This window comes from Sus scrofa, unplaced genomic scaffold (assembly GCF_000003025.6).
Source record: "Sus scrofa isolate TJ Tabasco breed Duroc unplaced genomic scaffold, Sscrofa11.1 Contig83, whole genome shotgun sequence".
In the NCBI taxonomy this organism is placed as follows: domain Eukaryota; kingdom Metazoa; phylum Chordata; class Mammalia; order Artiodactyla; family Suidae; genus Sus; species Sus scrofa.
The window spans coordinates 10,475-27,241 of NW_018085323.1; the positions used below are offsets into that span (position 1 = coordinate 10,475).

Here is a 16,767-nt window from a genome sequence, read left to right on the forward strand (position 1 = left end):
TTGTGTGACATAGTGTGTAAGAAGTTAAAATCATTCAAGGGAAGAACACTGACTGACAAGCCTGGAGGGAGGATGGTTCTAGCTCTGAAGGAGTGTTCCTCAGATCCCTTCCTGCCAGGCTATGCGGGTTGTCAGAGTTTCCCAGGGATGCTTGGGGATGGGCTCTGTGCCACCATGGAGGTGTCCAGAGGAGATTTTCATCACTGGCGGAGTGTCGGGGCAGGGACCCGGCTGCGCCCGCGCCCTGTGTTCCTTCACCGGGTTCGCGGGCGCGAAGACAGATGGAAGTGCCAGGTGCAACCCAAATATACTTTTGCTCCCCGTGTTAACAACACCCGCCCCCCCCCCGCCCTGGTAGGTTTCTTTTTAAATGCTGATTTCCTCGTGTCCATTGTAAATGTGTCTGTTAGGCAGGAACTCTTCCCAAGTTTGTGAGAAAAGGGAGGGAGGAGTTAGCAGTGTGTCGTGATGGAGCAAGTATTGCCCAGGAAACAAAGACACCAGAGATGCTCTTAAAAAACAAACAAACAAACAAACAAACAAAAAATAGACAGAGTGACTGTTTTCCCTTTCTTTTTAAAACTTGTAAGACGCATTGTCAGAGAATATTGTTGTCTGATATTTTGGGAATGCAGTCTGAACAGTTTTCATTTAGGAGCCTTTATTTGTTAGCATGTTATGTCTATGGTTCTTCCCTGTCGTCATAATTAGGAAGTGCTGAAGGCGATCTCTGCAGGGCTTTTCTGTATGCTACCTCAATACTCTGTGTCTTCTAGGGTAGATATTATTATTATGAATATCCTCATTTTATGGGTGAGGAACCTGAGGCTCTGAGAGTCGAAGGAGCTTGCTAAAAATGCAGTGCGAACAAAAAACAGAGAGGCTAGAAGCTGATGTCCGAAGGACTCCAAATTCCTGCTGGCTTTTTAACATATGGCATGCTGCCTCGTTCATGAAGTACCCTCAGGTTTCCTTCGAGAGTGGTGGGGGATCTAGGCAGGGAGAGACTTGGGCAGTGAATCAGAAACAGAAAATGGGGATGAGTGGGTTTGAGGGAGAAGGAACCTAGAAGCAAGCTTCCTTCCCTAGCAAAGAGGATCAGTTATTTTGGCCATCTTAAGGATTCTTCCCTTGGGTTGAGCACCTGCTTCACCTTTGCAGTCTTTCCTTGTTTCCCTCACATTTTCAGACTCTCAGGAAAAGGTCTGAAAATGATGAAAAGCACTGCGTTCTTGGTGTGGAATCCAGGGGAGGTGAGAAACAATGGAGCTTTTTGACTCGCAGCTGGCTTGTGCATAAAGATGTCATTGGCAAGGAGGTAGACAGCCTGGAGAGATCTGTTCCTGTCCCCGAATCAAAAAGCAAAGCAGAAACGTTTTCCAGGAAAGTGTTCCTGGAGGAAGCCTGCTAGAAACATCCATAAGAAGGGGTCTCGGACGTTCCTATGCTGTGTTCGTGGCCCTCACATCCCAGACTCGCAAACACCCAGAACGACACATGGCGCTTAGAAACGGGAGGCTGGCTGATTGTTTTATTGGTAAATTGAAGATAGCTTGCCTCGTTCCAATGTCATGGCCTTCTGAAGGACAGGTGTCTCCCTACTCATTGTCTGAAACAAACAAAAAAGGAAGTTCAGAGCGGTTTGGCCGGTGGTTCCTTGTCCCTACCGGTAATTGGCAATTGAAGGGAGGTCGGTGAGAGCCCATCTTCTCTCTCTCTTCTTCTTCCTCCTCTCCATTCCTTCCTAATTCCTCTTTGTGTATGGTTTGTATGCAGCTAACAGAGAGTGGGCTCAAAATTGTTGCTTGCAAGATGAATGAAAAAGATTCTTCTGAAGTTCTTTAGCTCTTGAGTGCTGTGGATGATTCTTAGTACGTCTTTACAGAACTATTCACTGGAACCTATCCTATAGCAGCAAAAGCCTGCATCCAGCCTAAGTGTCCACTGATGGCGGTTTGCTTAAAGGGATCATGGCCAGCCAGGCGATGGCTGGGGTAGACTTGAAAAGAAAAGGAGAGGGCCAACTTGATCCCTGTGGCTCTGGGCAACGACATGGACGTGTTCTGCGAAAAAGTAATTTGAAGTGAGCGCGTATAGGCTGCATATGAGTATGAGACCTTGTGGATCAAAGAGGGGTAGGTATTTATAGAGGCCTAGCTTCCAAGGTTGTCACAGACTTGACTGTGGTGGCTTTGGGGGAGCTTGTGGGAGGGAAGATGTGATCTGCCTTTGCATTGGCCTCATATCTTTGTTTTTGGTTCTCTTTCTTTCCCTTGAATGTAAGTGGAATGTAATAGGAAATGATTTAAAAGACGAGGAAGAGGAGAGGAAGAAAGGCAGACAATGCTCTACTTGCTCATTACCAGCCCACATGAAGAAGGTAGTCATCGGGGAAGAGGCAGTTTGGGGGCCATGGTTCTTACAGTCAGAATCGCCCTGGCCGGTCTGTCAAAAATATGCAGGCTTGCTCCTCTCTAGCAGGGAACGGAATAGAAGTCATTAGAACTGGTATCCAGGACTGTGCAGTTTCAAGCTGTTTCTGGTTGATTCCATGACACGTTAAAGTTTCAGACCTGTAAGGCTTAGGGCCCTCGATCCTCCCTGTCACTGAGTTCCAGATTACCGGGGTGGCTGTCCTGGGCGGGCCTTTATGGTTTCCCCCCTGGGTGGGGGTGGTCTGTGGTGTTCTCAGGAGGAGGTGGAGGAGGATGGTGATGCTGATGATGGTGTGCTGGTGGGGTGGTCTCTGCTGAGCTCCATCACCTTGTGGGGTGGTCCCTACGTTGGTCCATCACCTTGGTCTTCACCATTAGGTGGAGGTCTCTGCGGTGGTCCTCCAGGTCCTCCGGGAGGTGGGCTGGGAAACTGCTCCTGGGAGCTCTGATTTGAGTTGTGTACATCTGTTGTAAGGTATGGCACAGGAATAGAGGAACTAGGGGAAGGAAAGGGTTCCTCTCATTTTGGTCTCTGGTCACCCCATCAGGCAGTCTCTTCCTTTTGAACCTGCCTCTCCACTATCGACTTCCCTCCCACCCACAGCGTTATTTGGCAGTACTCCTATTCATTCAGACACTAGAAATGTTGCATCTTAGTTCTTTGCTCTAGAGACAAACGAAATTGCCTTAAATTGGGCAAAAAAAGAAGTCATGGAATTCTTAGGTTTCCTAGAGGTTGTTTCCAAGGAAAGAAGAAAAGCAAAGAGATTATCAGTGTCAGTTATGATGGCCCTTACATTTGGAGACAGTGACAGGGCTTGCCAACTGTGACTCCAAGTCTGGCCACTTGAGTGCATCAGGGGAGCCCTCATGCTCCAAGACTGGATGAAGAATACAAGAGCAAGTGATGGCCTACACAGGATTCATAAATAACTGTGGCAGTGTTAATTAGAATAGGACCATTGAATGGAGCAGCCAGAAAGAGGGAACAGACCCAGTTTTGCATTTTTCCAATAAACCATATAGTAACCGGGGCATGGGGACAACGAGAACACTGAAGGCTTGGTGCTCAGTAGACTGGAGGAGGCAGAATTTGAGCTGCCTTCCCTCTGCTCTCCTCCCTCAGCTGTCATTTCTGCCTGAGGAAGCAGGCCGCATACTCTGTGGCATACAAGCTACACATCTCTGTTATGCCTTGGGCCCTGCTCGTGGTCCCTGAGTCGCGGCTGGTAAAGAATGGCCTATATCCTCTGGGATACTAACATTCATCAGTCGTGACAAGACACTCTAGAAAGAGCAGTTGCTAAGATAAAAGAAAGGAAGTCGATCTGGTAGGAGGCTGGGAAATCCTGCACTGTTGCCTTCAAGGAAGAAAAGCGCAAGATAAGCGCAAAACGCATGCCAGATGCCTTGGAAGATGCCCCAAGTACCTTGTCCACACACCCTTTGCAAGATGCCGTGGCAAAGGGAGGACGACGTGAAGGGGTGACGGGGTGGTTCTTATGCTGAGGGTCCACCACAGACTCCAAAGAGAGGAGGCCCTGGGTTTTCGTTTTGGTTTGGTTTTCCTGTCCCCCTGGTTTCCGGTCTTCATGCTGGTTCAGGTAAAGTGCTGGGTGTTTCTGTGTCTTATTTTCCTGTCCTTCTGCTCTCCCTCCACATGAGACACTTGACCTACATTAACATGGCCTCACCCAGGTGGGGTGACCGGGAGTCAACACGCGGGTACCACCTTCCACAGCACTATGGAACGGGGCGTGTGAATGGGAGCAAATTGCAACCCCTGGGCCCTGGGATCTCTGTGTCTCTGTGGAGAGTGAGCTAGAGAGATTCGAGGGTCCTGATCCTTTCGCTTCAGTAAAAAAGTCTGACCCGGGCGTCCCACTCCTGCATGTGATGGACCCTCTCGCGAGGCCCACCTTCTCCCCTGCTGCTCTGATGATGTAATGCTTTCCTAGGACACTTTCTCTGTATGTCGGGCCCCCCTGCAGTGCATCCCTCACAGTCATCGTGAGACGTGTGCAGAAATGCCAGTCTTCCTTGTCAGTCTGTGTTAGACTCTGTACGGGGTTCCAGTAAACTTATGTAGCGTCAGCCAGGGTGTGAGGGGCTTATCTTGCCTTAAGACCTGCAGCCCGGCTTTCCCACCTCGCCGCGCCTTCTCTACCAGCACCCTCACTCCCCGTGCATCTACGAACCCCACGCAAGTCTCACAACGCCCCCCCCCCTCCTTTGGTGCTTACCAAAAACGGGCTCCGAGCTGAGCTCAGGCCAGCAAGCCTGAGAGCAGGATCGGCAGCATCTTGGAGAAGTGCTGCGGTTGTTCTAGCTCCGTCCTGGGAGAATCAGGCAGCTTCTTTATAAAGACCAGCAGGACAATGGTATCTTTGAGCTCCGTGCTGGGCGGCCCTCACTGGATGGAAAGGTTAGAGCGAGCTTTAGCCGCAGATGGAGGGGGTAAGAGGTGTCCGGTGTCATTTCTCAAAGGTGCAGCATGTGACTTGAGCCCGAGTTGTGAAGGAACAGGTCCAATGCCCCCGGCGCAGACGTGCAAGTTGTTTGTCATCCTTTGACTGCCATCTGTTCCCTGAGACTGTTGCTCTGTCTTCGTGGAGCTGTTGGTGTGTGGCTGTGCATGTGTCTGCGTGTCTGTGTGTTGCCGTGATCCTGTTAAGCCCAGACACCTGGTCAATTTCTGGCCATGATCGTGGCCGGGGCTCCATCACTCTGGCTGTCTGTCCATATGTAATGCTAGGTAGCAAAACGTCTGCTGATACACACATCCTCTCTGTCCTGTCTTTGAAACGTATGTGGAAAAGGTGCTGTCGTGCACACACGGTGGCGGAAGGCTGAGCCTCACTCAGCCTGGCCCGGGCCCTCAGAGGTCGTCCGGGAGGCTCTCCCTCCACTTGGGTGGTGGAACAAAGGTGACCCGATACTCTTCCTTCGTATAAACAGCCTTCGTGTGCTGGTATTTACCGAAGGCAAAGGTAGACACAGAACACTCCGGGGACCTTCTGGGAAGCACCAAATGCATACACAGTTCCTTGAATGGATCATGTCATTGCATGTGTACAAGACTTGTGCCGCTTCTTTTGTAAGAGTCCATGTCCTCTTCCTGCAACAGTGTTTTCAACTCTTGTTCCCCACTGACTGTTCAGTGGCCACGCTTATGCCATCTTGCTGGGCAAACGGCTGTTCCCTTCAAAACCTCCATGGCATCGTCTTGGCCCTTCACTTCTTCCGTCAGTTTCCTTGGTAGCACTGTGTTCTCGGATGTTGTTCATCACGGGGAATTTTCTCTGCAAAGTTCTGCCACTTGTTTCTCCCCATCCCCTATCTGAACTTATTTGCTGATGTTATATCACCTTTTCAACCCTCTCTGATTTAATGTAGAGTTCACCTCCGTTTTGGTTTGTGCTGTGCATTGGGAGGAGGTTTTGGGGGGCGGGACTTGTTTTGTTTTGTATTTATGTGTTTTGTTTTGTATTTATGTGTTTTGTTTTGTTTTTGGTCTTTTGTCTTTTTAGGGCTGCACCCAAGGCATATGGAGGAATCCCAGGCTAGGGATGGAATCAGAGCTCTAGCTGCCAGCCTACCCCATAGCCACAGCAATGCGGGATCCTAGCTGCGTCTGTGACTACACCACAGCTCCCGAAACGAGGGATCCTTAATCCACTGAGCAAGGCCATGCATCATCCCACGTCCTCATGGATCCTGCTCAGGTTCGCTACCACTGAGCCACGACGGGAACTCCTTTTTGGTGTTTTATGGCCGCACTGAGCATAATAAATTTCCAGCCTAGGTTTGAATTGGAGGTGCAGCCACGGACACAGCAACACAGATCCAAGCCGCCTCTGTGACTACACCACAGCTCACAGCAACACAATCCTTACCGAAATTATTCCAAAAAATACAGAGGAAGGGACACTCCAAACTCAGTCTATGAAGCACCATCACCTGATACCAAAACCAGACAAAGATACACACCAAAAGAAAATTAATTACAGGCCAATGTCACTGAAGAACATAGGTGCAAAAATCCTCAACAAAATACTAGCAAACTACATCCAACAATACATTAAAAGGATTGTACATCATGATCAAGTGGGATTTATCCCAGGGATGCAAGGATTCTTCAATATTTGCCAATCAATCAGTGTGATACACCACATTAACAAATTGAAGAATAAAAACCATATGATCCTCTCAGTAGACGTGGAAAAAGCCTTTGACAAAATCCAACACCCATTTCTGATAAAACCCTTCAGGAGTGGGCATAGAGGGAACCTACCTCAACATATTAAAGGCCATATATAACAGTCCTAGGGCTACCATCATTCTCAAGGGTGCAAAGTGAAGAATTCCTGCTGAGATCAGGACAGGACAAGGATGTCCGCTCTCACCACTACTATTCAACATGGTTTTGGAGTCCTAACCAGGCAATCAGAGAAGTAAAGAAATAAAAGGAATCCAAATTGGAAAGGAAGAAGTAAAACTATCGCTATTTGCCAATGACATGATACTATACCTAGAGAATCCTAAAGACTCTACCAGAAAACTGTTAGAGCTCATCAATGAATCTGGCAAAGTTGCAGGATACAAAATTAATACATGGAAATCAACTGCATTTCTATATGCTAATAATGAAGATCAGAGAGAGAAATTAGGGAAGCCATCTCGTTTACCATCACATCCGAGAGAATAAAATACCAAGGAGTAAACCTACCTAAAGAGACAAAAGACCTGTGTTCTGAAACTATAAGATACTGATGAAAGAAATCAAAACGACACAAATAGATGGAAAGACATACACTCTTGGACTGGAAGAGTCAATGTTATAAAGGACTATACTACCAAGCCATCTACAGATTCAGTGCAATTCTATCACACTACCAAGGACATTTTCACAGAACTCGAACAAATCTTTTAAAATTTGTTTGGAAGCACAAAAAAACCAAGACTAGCCAAAGACATCCTGAAAAAGAAACCTGGAGGTGGAGGCATCAGCCTCCCTGACGTCAGACTATGCTACAAAGCAAGAGTCATCAAAACCGTATGGTACGGGTACAAAGACAGAAATACAGGTCAGTGGAACAGGATAGAAAGCCCAATTAAACCCACGCACCCACAGTCAACTAACCTATGACAAAAGAGGCAAGAATATACAAATGGAGAAAAGACAGCCTATGCAAAAGTGGTGCTGGGAACCTGGACAACCACAGAAAAAGAGTGAAATTAGAACACTTCCTAACACCATACATAAAAATAAACTCAAATTGATTAAAGCACCTAGATATGACAGTTACTATAAAACTCTTAGAGAAAGCCCTCCGTTCTAAAATAATCCTACTTTTAACCTATGCTGCCTCTAAGAAGAGCTCATGAGGCATGTGCCTTTCTTTATGGTCTCAGTCAGGAGTCTTGTGACGGAATTTGGGAGAAAACCCACTTCCAACGGGGTTTTCCACACATTTGAGAAGCACTGCTAGTTTCTGTGAGGTGATAGGTTCAGGCCATAGGCGCAAAAGCTCTGAACCTGACTGGAGGCTGCCAGGATAGAAGAGTGTGGTAAAGGAGATATTTTTCTGAGAAGAACGTTCTGCCTCTTTAGTTTACTTTACTTTTATTTAGTAGTTGTTGTTGTTGTTGTCAGTCCCCCACTTGCGCTGTCCTTTTCCTGAGAGCTGAGCGCTCCATAACACCTCTGCCTGTCACTTTTCCCTTCCATAATCCCTGTGCAGAATGTGATCCTCCTCAGATGCACTTGCTCCTTGTGAGCATTGCAGGTAATCTAAGTTCAACATCCTTTCCCTGTTGTGTCATCGGAATTCTTCGTCCTCCATCCTGGCCTGGGTTCCTCCTTGTTCCGTAGCCTCACCCAGTCCTGAAGAGCCCAGTTTTTTCCATCTTAGAGGAAACTCCATGTGCATCTCACTTGGTAATTCAGACGTGGCAACCGGCTCCACATTTTTAGCGAACTATGGACTCACCGGCTAAAACCATAATTCTCTTACGCTCAAAGGTATTCGAAGCTGCAAAATACACAGAGGAGGACGTTTATTTTTGGCCTGGAAGCTTCAGAAATACTTGAAGAGCAAGGGTTTCCGGTCACAAAGAAATTCCCTGGGCCTAGGGACAGAGAAGAATGCCTCAGGGGAAAGCGATGGAGAGAAATGCATTTTAGGCTCTGTTAAGCTCCCACTACAACCTGGCCCACACCCCAAACCTATAGGATTTTGAGGTTTGCCAGAGGAAATATCAGTCCTGTCCAAGACGCTTGGAAAATGACGCCAAGGCTATCTGTGGAATGGCCTTCAGCTGAAAACCCTGTGCAGGAACCTGCTTGCCCAGCCAGAAGCTGTACAGTGGATGGGAAATGACTGAACAAGACGATTGGACAAGCGGTCCCTCTCTGCCCCGTTGGCACAGTCTTTTCCCAGGTGAACGAGAGAGATATGAACTGGCCTGGAAATGGCCGAAGCAGAGAGACTGGACAGAGGCACACCATGGGATGGTGACAGGTTGCCTGACAAGCAGAACCAGCTAGAGCCTCAAAGTCATCATGGGTGCCATTGTGGGGCCAACCATTGGAGACCCGTGGGGAGATAAAGACAGAGCAGCAGATGACTCATAACCGGGCACACCCACCCGCCCTGCTGTCTTTCATGGACATTACCTGCCGCGTGAGGAGGAAGGACCCTGAAATGCCTAGTGTAGCCTCAGTTGACTAGAATTCAGCAGAGTCAGAGCGAGAGATAGAGATTCAGGTGAAAGACGTTCAAGATTCAGAAGAAGATAGACGTTTCTCAGATGTGCGGTACACAGGAGTGATAGCCAGAGCACACAAGCAAAGCAGACACCAGGGGAACTACGCAGTAACCAACGTGAAAATGAATAGGGTGACTACAGAGCAGGCACTCTGGCTGCTGTGAGAGACGGTCAGCGTGCTTCCCAGTGGCATCTGGCTTCTTGATCATCTTCTCAAGCCGACAGCTCCATGTCCGGAATGTACTGGACCAGGCAAGACAAGGCTGAAGGCCCAAGGGTGAAAGTCAGGCTGGTGTCTGGGTGTATGCTGCTTTACTGCCTAGTCATCGTGAAAATTGCGAAGCTCTGAGGTGGATGGTGGCCCTGGGGTCATCTGAGGCGTGCATGGCATCAAATTCCCAGTGGCCTTTAAACCGCAGCCTGCCTGGTGAACTGCGGAATCCGGAGAGGGCGGTTCCCCTCTTCCAGGATTTCAGAACCTCACTGATTCAGACTCGGCACCCCCTAGCCGCCAACCACTGGAAGCGGCCTTCGGGGAGGGGCTCCGACCCTTGCAGCGCCACTGTCGTGGGCTAATGGTGCTGGTGCCTTCCACGAGGCCTTCTGACTGTCTGCCCGGTCCTGTTCTTACAGCAGGTTAGCCCGCTGTGATTGATCCAGACACCTCGCTTTTTTCGAATACAGCATGCTACCTGCCTCCTTTATGAAACGCACTCAGGATTGCCAAGAGCGGGGAGGGAGAAAACGAGGGAGGGTGAACACTCAGCCATGATCAAAAGGGGGGATGGGTACGGTGGCTGGAGGGAACGGGACCTCGCGTCACGTTTGTGCCCTCGCGGCAGGGTGAATTACTTTAGGCAAGTTTAAGGATTTCCTCAGCCTGTGCAGCTCCTTCACGTTGGCTTATTCTCCTGTTTCCCTAAAATTCCTAGAATCTCAGTCAAAGGTGTGAAAGTCATAACACCGTAGGTACACTGGTGCTGCAGAACCCAGGGAAGGGCAGGGACAGGCCCCTGGCCTGTGAATACGGTGGTCAGTGGGGAGGAGGAGGAGGCCCTGGCAGGTAGAAAAGGAACAGAAACATTCTTTTCCGCAAGCAAAGGACGAAGCAGAAATGCTTTGTAGACATGCGGTCGGGAGGAAACCTGCTGGACGCAAGAGTGACACAGGGTCTTGGATGCTCCTATGCCACGATCCTGGCCTCGAATGTCAGCCTCCCAAACACCCAGAATGACACGGGGCACTTAGAAACTGGATGCAGATGATTTTATTGGTAATCGAAGCTCAACCGTCACATTCCAATGTCACGGCTCTCCGAAGGACGGGTGTTTTCGCGCTCATTTTTCTGGAACACAGAAAGCAAGGTCATAGAGGTGTGGCAGGTGGTTTCTAACGCCAGCACTCACTAAAGGGAAGCGGGCGAGAGCCCGACATTTGTCCTTCTCTTCTTCCTCCTCCTCCTCTTCCCTGCCTCGTTCCTTTTCGTTCCTGGCCTGAAGGTACCCAGCAGATAATGGGCTCTGCACTGTTGTTGGCCAGATCCTTCTTAGGCTGCATCTCTCTGAATTGCTGTCTATAATGTGCATACGTGTGTGGTGTGTGAACAAAACAGTTCCTGCCGTATATTCCAGAAGAGCCGAGCAATGACTCCAGCCTGGTAGGGGTGGTGTGTAAAGGAACCACGGCACAGCCAGGTAATGGATGGTGTGCCGTGCTAAAACAAAACCGCAGCAACAAAAACAAGGGTCCAGATAGCTCCACCGAGGTCATGAGCTTGCCTGGCAGAGTTCTAAGAAATGCGTTATTTGAAATTAGCAATCGAGACGTATGCTCTCCTGTGTGGCTAAAGAAGCGTGTGCACTTAAATAGGTAGAAATGTGTCCAGGAGGTGTCCCACAGCGTGAACCGGAGTACCTTTCGGAAGGAAGTGGGGAGGGAGGATGTGCTATGCCTCTGAGAGGTGGCCTCTTGCCTTTCTCTTTACTAGTTTTAACTTGAGCACATGCTGGAGAGGTTTTTAAACTAGCTAGCATCCAGCCGTATGTATTTCCAGTATTGCTTCGCAGTGACAGTGGACCGGAGAGGCCTGGTCAGGTGAAACCTGAGACAGAAAGACAGTGTGCCTGAGGACGAGGGGACGAGAGGTCCAAGGCAGAGCACAGCTCTCCTGGCTCGTTCCCAGCGCACTTGAGTAAGACAGGTCATGACTGGGGAAAGGCACTTTTTGTCTGCTTCTGAGGGTGGAGAATCACCTCGGATAGGATGTGAAACCTGCCAAGGCTTGCGACTCTATGCCGGGATGTCTGACTGGAAATCCTGAAAACTCGGGCCTGGGGCTAGGCAGGTTCAGCATGGTTCCAGTTGCTTCAGGGACACCCAAAAGTTTGAGGCGCTTCCTGCGGGCTTAGCAGGTAAAAGACCCAGCAATGTCCGTGCGGTGGCTGTGGTGACCCGCTGCCAGGCAGGTTCAATGCTGGACAGGGAACGTCCACATGCCATGGCATGACCAAAACAAGAAAAACACTGAAGAGTTCTGCACCTGCAGGGCTTCGGGCCAGGGGAGGAAAGGGAACTGGATCATACCTGTCCTTGAATTCCGGGTCACTGGGGTGGCGGGCCTGGTGGAGGTCTTGGTGGGCTGGGACCTGGGGGTGGTGGGGGTGGTCCGGGCGGAGGTCTGGCACAGGTGGGGCTGGTCCGGGTGGCGGCGGTCCGGGCGGGGGCGGTCCGGGCGGGGGTCTGGCACCCGGTGGGGCGGGTCCGGGTGGCGGCGGTCCGGGTGGGGGCGGTCCGGGCGGGGGTCTGGCGCCAGGTGGGGCTGGTCCGGGTGGCGGCGGTCCGGGTGGGGGCGGTCCGGGCGGGGGTCTGGCACCCGGTGGGGCTGGTCCGGGTGGCGGTGGTCCTGGTGGTGGAGGTCCCGGCGGTGGTCTGGCACCCGGTGGGGCGGGTCCGGGTGCGGTGGTCCGGTGGGGGCGGTCCGGGCGGGGGTCTGGCGCCAGGTGGGGCTGGTCCGGGTGGCGGCGGTCCGGGTGGGGGCGGTCCGGGCGGGGGTCTGGCACCCGGTGGGGCTGGTCCGGGTGGCGGTGGTCCTGGTGGTGGAGTCCCGGCGGGGGTCTGGCGCCAGGTGGGGCTGGTCCGGGTGGCGGTGGTCCGGGTGGGGGCGGTCCGGGCGGGGTCTGGCGCCAGGTGGGGCTGGTCCGGGTGGCGGTGGTCCGGGTGGGGGCGGTCCGGGCGGGGTCTGGCGCCAGGTGGGGCTGGTCCGGGTGGCGGTGGTCCGGGTGGGGGCGGTCCGGGCGGGGGTCTGGCACCAGGTGGGCTGGTCCGGGTGGCGGTGGTCCGGGTGGGGGCGGTCCGGGCGGGGGTCTGGCACCCGGTGGAGCTGGTCCGGGTGGCGGTGGTCGGGTGGTGGAGGTCCCGGCGGGGGTCTGGCTCCAGGTGGGCTGGTCCGGGTGGCGGTGGTCCGGGTGGGGGCGGTCCGGGCGGGGGTCTGGCACCCGGTGGAGCTGGTCCGGGTGGCGGTGGTCCGGGTGGGGGCGGTCCGGGCGGGGTCTGGCACCAGGTGGGGCTGGTCCGGGTGGCGGTGGTCCGGGTGGGGCGGTCCGGGCGGGGTCTGGCACCCGGTGGAGCTGGTCCGGGTGGCGGTGGTCCGGGTGGTGGGGGTCCCGGTGGGGGTCTGGCACCTGGTGGAGCTGGTCCCGGTGGCGGTGGTCCGGGTGGGGGCGGTCCGGGCGGGGTCTGGCACCAGGTGGGCTGGTCCGGGTGGCGGTGGTCCGAGTGGTGGGGGTCCCGGTGGGGGTCTGGCACCTGGTGGAGCTGGTCCCGGTGGCGGTGGTCCGGGTGGGGGCGGTCCGGGCGGGGGTCTGGCACCAGGTGGGGCTGGTCCGGGTGCGGTGGTCCGGGTGGGGGCGGTCCGGGCGGGGGTCTGGCACCCGGTGGAGCTGGTCCGGGTGGCGGTGGTCCGGGTGGGGCGGTCCGGGCGGGGTCTGGCACCAGGTGGGGCTGGTCCGGGTGGCGGTGGTCCGGGTGGTGGAGGTCCCGGCGGGGTCTGGCACCAGGTGGGGCTGGTCCGGGTGGCGGTGGTCCGGGTGGTGGGGGTCCCGGTGGGGGTCTGGCACTGGTGGAGCTGGTCCGTGGCGGTGGTCCGGGCGGGGGCGGTCCGGCGGGGTCTGGCGTCAGGTGGAGCTGGTCCGGGTGGCGGTGGTCCGGGTGGGGGCGGTCCGGGCGGGGGTCTGGCACCAGGTGGGGCTGGTCCGGGTGGCGGTGGTCCGGGTGGGGCGGTCCGGGCGGGGGTCTGGCACCAGTGGGCTGGTCCCTGCTCTGGTCCGTCACCAGGTGGTCGTGGTCTCTTCTGATGTCCCTCACCTTGGCTTTCCTCAGGAGGAGGGGCCTGGGTGGTCCGCCTCCAGGAGGTGGTCTCAGAAACTTCTCAGCGGAGTTTGAGTTTGCATCCTCTAAATCTGTAGAGTCCGGACACAGGATAGGGCACATTGTAGTGGTACACGCCCCCTCACATTTTGAACCCTGAACCCCTTGTCAGCTAGTCCATTTCTGCTGAGCCTGCCTCTCTTCTACCAACAACCTTCCTCCTCACTGCCTCCATCCTCTGCAGAGACTCTTTAGTGAGTCTTAGTAGAGCTTTGCTCTGGCAAAGAGCGTGTCCCTTAAATTGGGCAAGCGAGATGTTGGAGGTCTCAGAATTCCCAGGGGAGGTCTCCAAGGACAGAAGAAAAGCTAACGCAGTGAAACATTGGCAGTTACTTGTTGAGTCACGGACATAGCCTGCCAACTGTGACTCCAACCCTGGTCACTTGAGTGCCTGTGTGGAAGCCTCATACTCCAAGCCGAGGTGGATCAAATACTGAGAGAGAGAACGAAAGATTCGCCGAATAACCGTGGCCAATTTTCATTGGCACGGGGACACAGTTGAATGGAGAGGCAGAGAGAAAAGCCACCCAGACCCCAGTTCTTTGCATTTTTTCCATAAACCATATACGTATACCGAGGGGCATTGTGGACAACGAGAACACTGGAAGGCTTGGTGCTCAGTAGACTGGAGGAGGCAGAATTTGAGCTGCTTCCCTCTGCTCTCCTCCCTCAGCTGTCATTTCTGGCCTGAGGGAGCAGGCCGCATACTCTGTGGCATCCAAGCTACACATCTCTGTTATGCACCTTAGGGCCCTGCTCGTGGGTCCCTGAGTCGCGGCTGGCAAAGAATGGCCTATATCCTCTGGGATACTAACATTCATCCAGTCGTGACAAGACAGTGAAAACGACAAGACACTCTAGAACAGAGCAGTTGCTAAAGATAAAAAAGAAAGGAAGTCGATAGAGGATTTGAGGTGACCTATCTGGTAGGAGGCTGGGAAATCCTGCACTGTTGCCTTCAAGGAAGAAAAGCGCAAGATAAAGCGCAAAACGCATGCCAGATGCCTTGGAAGATGCCCCAAGTACCTTGTCCACACACCTTTGCAAGATGCCGTGGCAAAGGGAGGACGACGTGAAGGGTGACGGGGTGGTTCTTATGCTGAGGGTCCACCACAGACTCCAAAGAGAGGAGGCCCTGGGTTTCGTTTGGTTTGGTTTTCCTGTCCCCCTGGTTTCCGGTCTACCCTCATGCTGGTTCAGGTAAAGTGCTGGGTGTTTCTGTGTCTTATTTTCCTGTCCTTCTGCTCTCCCTCCACATGAGACACTTGACCTACATTAACATGGCCTCACCCAGGTGGGGTGACCGGGAGTCAACACGCGGGTACCACCTTCCACAGCACTATGGAACGGGGCGTGTGAATGGGAGCAAATTGCAACCCCTGGCCCTGGGATCTCTGTGTCTCTGTGGAGAGTGAGCTAGAGAGATTGAGGGTCCTGATCCTTTCGCTTCAGTAAAAAGTCTGACCCGGGCGTCCCCTCCTGCATGTGTGTGACGCCCTCTCGCGAGGCCACCTTCTCCCCTGCCTGCTCTGATGACTGTAATGCCTTCCTGAGGACACTTCTCTGTATTGGTCGGGCCTCCCTGCAGTGCATCCTCACAGTCGAGTCAGTGAGACGTGTGCAGAAATGCCAGTCTTCCCTTGTCAGTCTGTGGTTCAAGACTCTGTACGGGGTTCCAGGTACACTTTATGTAGCGTCAGCCAGGGTGTGAGGGGCCTTATCCTTGCCTTAAGCACCTGCAGCCCAGGCTTTCCACCTCCCCCGCCCCCTTCTCTACAGCACCCTCACTCCCGTGGCATCTAACGAACCCCACGCAGAGTCTCAGCAACGCCCCCCCCCTTCTTGGTGCTTACCAAAAAACGGGCTCCGAGCTGAGCTCAGGGCCAGCAAGGCCACTGAGAGCAGGATCGGCAGCATCTTGGAGGAAGTGCTGCGGTTGTTCTCAGCTCCGTCCTGGGAGAATCCAGCAGCTTCCTTTATAAAGACCAGCAGGACAATGGTATCTTTGAGCTCCGTGCTGGGCGGACTCATCACTGGATGGAAAGGTTAGAGCTGAGCTTTAGCCCAGCAGGATGGAGGGGTAAGAGGGTGTCCGTGTGTCATTTCTCAAGGTGCAGCATGTGACTTGAGCCCGAGTTGTGAAGGAACAGTGTCCAAGCCATCGGCGCAGACGTCAAAGTTGTTCTGTCATCCTTGACTGCCATCTGTTCCCTGAGACTGTTGCTCTGTCCTTCGTGGAGCTGTTTGGTGTGTGGGCTGTGCATGTGTCTGCGTGTCTGTGTGTTGGCCGTGATCCTGTAGCCCAGACGACGCTGGTCAATATCTCTGGCCATGATCATGGCCGGCTCCATCACTCATGGCCTGTCTGTCCATATGTATATGCTAGGTAGCAAAACGTCTTGCTGATACACACATCCTCTCTGTCTGTCTTTGAAACGTATGTGGAAAAGTGCTGTCGTGCACACACGGGTGGCGGAAGGCTGAGCCTCACTCAGCCTGCCCGGGCCCCAGAGGTCGTCCGGGAGGCTCTCCCTCCACTTGGTGGTGTGGAACAAAGGTGACCCGATACTCTTCCTTCGTATAAACAGCCTTCGGTGTGCTGGTATTTACCGAAGGCAAAGGTAGACACAGAACACTCCGGGGACCTTCTGGACAGCACCAAATGCATACACAGTTCCTTGAATGGATCATGTCATTGCATGTGTACAAGACTTTGTGCCGCTTCTTTTGTAAGAGTCCATGTCCCTCCTTCCTGCTAAGCAGTGTTTTCAACTCTTGTTCCCCACTGACTGTTCAGTGGCCACGCTTATGCCTCTTGCTGGGCAAACGGCTGTTCCCTTCAAAACCTCCATGGCATCGTCTTGCCTTCACTTCTTCCGTCAGTTTCCTTGGTAGCAACTGTGTTCTCGGATCGTTGTTCATCACGGGGAATTTTCTCTGCAATGTTCTGCACTCATTTCTCCCCATCCCCTATCTGAAACTTATTTGTTGATGTTACATCTCCTTCATCAGTCCTCCTGGTTTTAAGTCTCATATCTAAGTTTTTTGTTTGTTTTTTTGTTGTTGTTGCTATGCATTTGGGAAGAGTTTTTAAATAGAGCATCCAAATTAGGTCGAGTGTTTACTAGGTTTGTTG

General features: G+C 52.9%; 1 pseudogene; it reads right to left on the reverse strand.

The window, feature by feature from the left end:
- Positions 1-11,736: 11,736 nt before the first annotated feature.
- Positions 11,737-15,589, reverse strand: LOC110255233 (annotated as a pseudogene).
- Positions 15,590-16,767: the final 1,178 nt, after the last annotated feature.